Consider the following 5,124-nt stretch of genomic DNA (forward strand, 5'->3'; position numbering starts at 1 on the left):
GACCCCTCAGTTCCATCTGGGCTGGTGCTGGCCTGCATGTCTCAGCCTTCAGAGAAGGCTGGAGCCGGCCTGCTCGATGACCCTTCAGCTTCCAGGTTGGGATGGGGCTGGCCTGCAGGTCGACCCCTTCATCCTCTAGCCTGAGCGGGTCTGCATTGCTAGTTGACCCTTCAGCCTACATGCTGAGGTGAGTTGGCATGCTGGTCGACCTCTTCAGCCTCCTGCTGAGCTGTGGTTGGCCTTCATATCAACCCATCATCCAGCAGGCTTAGCATGGTATGGCCTGCTGGTCAACCCCTCAGCCTCTAGGCTGAGTTGTGTAGACTGCCACTGGTACTTTTGATGGTGAGATGTGTCAAATCAGCCATGCTAGTACTGGGTTTGCTTCCTCATTTAACCATGAATTGATTCTACCTCCCACACTGCAGAGAGCCCTTTTCACCACTTGCTGATCTTCTCACCTACCCTCCTAACAGAGGCCCAGAGAGGTTGAGCTACACATCGGAAGTCACGCATTGGAGTCTCTCTGACCCTCCTCTCACGCCTTGTTCACTTGTACTGAATTAACATGTGAGGCACAGTGCTTGAAAGGGAAACCCACATCCTCTTACTGGTTCTGCCTCAAAGATATGAATTTTCAATAGTGGGGAGTCAGTCTCTCACATGAGCCCAGGCTCTCTCCTCATTCCTCCTCCCTGCTACAGAGTCCTGACCACCCCCACCTGCTCACAGCCAGGGCCTGCTTGTGTCCCAGAACCTTCTTATCCTCTTCTGTGTGATCGGAGGAAGCATCAAGCTGTCTCTTTGGAGACTGGTGAGCGGTGTGTGTTCTGTGCCTGCCACTGCTCCTGGTGGGAATCTAGAAAGAAGATCCAGGAACCAGGGAGCTTGGGTGTGACCCCTGATCTGCCCCTGGGCAGTTGTGCAGCCTGAGGGAAGTCTCTGTCACTCCTGGCCTCAATTTCCTCATCTTTATGATGGGAGTCCTGGCCCACCTTTTGAATAGAGCACACACAGGCCCCTCATAAAACCAGTCACTGCCCCAGAACCCAGCTGCCCTAGGCACCAGAGATAAGCTAACAGAGATGAGCTGACAGCAACAAAGGACCCCTGCCCCAGGCAATAAATAACTCCAGCAGACCCCACCTCCAACAGAAAAAACTCTGGCAGTAGCCAGACCCTTAAGACTCACTCTTCCATTATGGGGTGTCTTCCATTATGGGGTGCGAGTCGTCACCTCACAGTCTTTCAATAAAGCCAGCTTTTGTTTGATACTCTTGGCCTCCTTTCTTTTCTAACACCTTTCATTTCCCTAAAGCAAGTTCTAGGGGTGAGACTGGTTACTGTGGTTCATGGTCATTTCCTTTCCTCAACTTTGTGGAAGCTCACCCTCCATGGAGGAAACTCATGCCAAGGGCCATTGTTCCCGAGGGTGCTGGGTCCTCATGGGATTCAGATGAGGGGTCTCTGGGCCATGGGATCCTTCATCTGCAAAGTGGGCTCCATGAGGATCTGTGTTTGGGGAGAACTCAATGAGCTGGCTTGTGCAAAGGGCCTGGGGCAGCTTAGCTGCAGAAAACCTCCCTCTCTCAGGGATGTCAGGGAAGTGAACAGGACTTTCAAGCAGTGGAATTGTTGGGGTGGGGAAGGATGCCCTGAACAAACTCTACACAGTTTTTATGGACCCCACCCCCATTCCAGACCAAAGAGATACAACTGAAGGAAGTGTTACAGGGCAGGGAGAGAGGTACCCCAGACCCCACAAACCTGCCTGCTCTAAATAGGTTCTGTCATCTACTGCATCAACACAAAACATATGAGACTTTAATGAAAAGGAACTTTAATAAAATTAGTAAATAATACAGGAAAGGCAAAGAATATAGTTTCTAAATCAAGCACCCAAAGTTACCCGTCCCCTTGTGGGTAAAAGTCCGCCCAAGCAGGATTGGCCCAGAGCAAGGCCCCAAAGCCTGCCACAAGTCTAAAGCACCTTCCAGTGGGGACCCACAGAAAAAGATCAGAGTCTGGGAGGAAAAGAACAAAATCAAAATCAAGACCAAAACCGCCACTGTCACTTCCCCATGAGTCTCACCCACATCTGTGTCACCCAGTGCACGACCAACAGGCAAGCACAGTTTCTTCGCATTTCTCTTGGCTCCATGTGCCTCTTCCAGGTCTCCTGGCTCCACTCTGCTTCCTTCCTTCCTCAGTCTCCTCTGCAGCCTCTTCTCTCTCTACTCAGCTCCACCCTTCTTTTGGGTGGGGCAGGAAACCTGGAACCTCCCCCTTTCCTGGGGACCACCCTGTTACAGGAGGATTGCTGGGAACTGAGGGTGGAGTTAAGCAGTCAGGTTTGGTATATACCTAGACATATGGGCTTTGGGGGTCTCTTGGCTCTTGGCTTTTCACCAGCTCTCAGCGTGCTGTTGGGATTCCAGCTCAGCAGAACTGGTAGGATGCATTCACCAATTAATCTTCCTTTCTCCCTGAGTTATCCATTGCTTCATTTCCCCTTCTGTTGTAAATAAACTCTATCTATGCATACAAGAGCTAGGGTACAGGCCAGAGGTGCGGGGAGTGAGAGGATTCACCAGAGACAGAGTGGGGAGCAGAACAGGTGAAATCCACCGAAATCCACTGTTGAGGGGAGCAGCCGGGAGACAGGAGAGGTCTGCTGTGCCCTGTGGGTCAGCTTCCTGGCCAGGGATCGAAATCGTGCTGTAGTGGCTGGTGATAGCTTCACAGTGCTGAGACTTAACCCCTTGCACCACCAGGGAGACCCCAATAAACCCTTCGTTAACCTTTCAGTGTGTGCCTGCAGTTGAGTCTTATTATAAGTCCCTTTCAAGTGCACGGATGAGGTTGCCCTGTAACAGAACGGAGACAGGAAATCTCCGTGTTTCCTTGGTGGGCACAGATGGTGGAGGCAGCAGCTTCCAATAGAGCCCCGCACTCCAATCAGTGCTGCCTGATTCCAGGTGTTCAGCTGGGGCAGCTCCTCCATGTTGCGCCAGAGCTAGATTGATTACCAGGGGCAGAGCACCTGCCCTGTGCCATGTCTCTCTGTTCCTTCCTAGGCTCCCACCACTCACTCTGGGGGAAGCAGCTGCCACATCCTGGGGCTTTGAGACAGCCCAAGGAGGGGAGTATGCAACCCAAGTCTTGGCCTACAGCCAGGAGGAAACCTACCTGTACCCTCCCCAGGAAGGAACCCAAAAGCTGACTCTCCCCGCAGCCCCAGCTTAAGGAAAGCCTCAGGAGAGAACTGAAGCCAGAACTGCCCAGCCCAGCCCCTGCCGGATTCCGGACCCTCCCAGCTAAGATAACACATGCGTCTTGTTCTAAACTGCTCTGTTGGGGGTAATTTGTTAACAACAGTAAATAGCTCATGCAGTTCCAGTGTGCGTGTGTTATGAAATGTCAGGCTAACATTAAAAAGAACGAAGCAGGGTCCTCTCTGGTGGCACAAGGGGTTGAGACGCAACCTGTGAAGCTATCCACAGCCCCTGCAGCGTGAGTGCAATCCCCAGCCGGGGAGGTGACCCACATGGCGCAGCAGACCTGTCCTCACTTGCCTGCTGCTCCCCTCAGCGGTGTATTTCCATCAGTCTGCCTGTTCTGCTCCCCACTCTGTCTCTGGCGAATCCTCTCACCCCCCACACCTCTGGCTTGTACCCCAGTTCTTGTATGCATAAATAAATAAATCTTAAAAAAAAAGAACTAGGCAGGTGCCTATGTCCAAAGGTGGAAAGATATCCAAGGTAGGCGACTAAATGAAAGGAAACCTTCCAGGGCCTCCCTGGTGGCACAAGGGGTTAAGTCTCAGCTCTGTGAAACTATCAACAGCCACTGCAGCATGAGTTCCATCTCCAGCCAGGGAGCTGACCCACAAGGCGTGGCAGACCTCTCCTGACTCCCTGCTGCTCCCCTCAATGGTGTATTTCAATCAGTCTGCCTGTTCTGCTCCCCACTCTGTCTCTGGTGAGTCCTCTCACCCCCCTGCACCTCTGGCCTACACCCCAGCTCTTGTATGTATAAATAAATAAAATAAATCTTAAAAAAACCCAGAAAGGATGGGCCTCCCCGGTGGCGCAGTGGTTGAGCGCTGGGCTGCCAAGCTGCCTGCAGCCTCTGCAGTGCCAGTTGGATCCCTGGCCGCCGGCAAGGGATCTCCTACCACGCCCACTGCTCCCCTCAGTAGTATACTTTGTCAGTCTGCCTGTTCTGCTCCCAGCTCTGGCTCTGGTGGATGCTCTCACCCTCCCATGCTTCTGACTGTACCCAGTGCTTGTAAAAATAAATGTCTTAAAAAAAAAAAAAAAACAGAAAGGAAACATTTCTGAGCATGCATTGTGTGATAACTTTGCCCACAGATATGCGTGGTTAGGTCCAGGCAGAGGCGAAGACCTTCATGTCTGTGATGCTTGAAGTGTTTATGATATATGGGTCTTAGTTTGGTTAACTGATAGGGGAATACAATATTCAAATATTTGCCTAAAATGAGCCTAGTAGAAAAACAATACATTGACTTCCATAACCCATAACCTTTGAAATCTCATTGTTTATCAGATTAACAGTTAATTTCTCTGTCTTGGGAGTTTGATCAACACAGGAAGGGGTGGGTGGAAGGGTTGTTGCTCCTTGGATGTGTCCGGGGTCAGGCTACTGGGGGGTGTTATTTCCCTTGTGGCTTCCCATACAGCCTTGGCCAGAGCAGTCAGCTGGTGCCACAGGGGTAGGGGTGGGGAAGATGGCAGAGGATGCAGAGGCAGAGAATTTTCATGGGTCAGGTCTGAAGATGATGCCCAGTCACTTTTGCCCATACTCCATTTGTCGGAGACCCACCCCATCTGGCCACGGCTCCCACCAGGCCACTTATCCCTCAGCCCCCCAGGATGACAGGCCACTGTGCTCTCTAATCCCAGAACCTCAGCTACAGAACATTAGCTCAAAACCCTCCTGCTGCCACATTCTAGAAGTATTAACTGAAGGAGGTCCAGCTTGTCCAGTGAGGCCTGTGTCAGGAACACAGCCTCTGACCTGGAGCCCTCTCCTGCCTCCCCCTCCCAGGGGCAGGGCCCACTACTGCAGGCAGGGCCACCTGAAAATGAACCCCGCCCAGGT

The sequence above is a fragment of the Talpa occidentalis genome, unplaced genomic scaffold, assembly GCF_014898055.3.
Source record: "Talpa occidentalis isolate TD23 unplaced genomic scaffold, MPIMG_talOcc4v2.1 talOcc4.7, whole genome shotgun sequence".
NCBI classification, from domain to species: domain Eukaryota; kingdom Metazoa; phylum Chordata; class Mammalia; order Eulipotyphla; family Talpidae; genus Talpa; species Talpa occidentalis.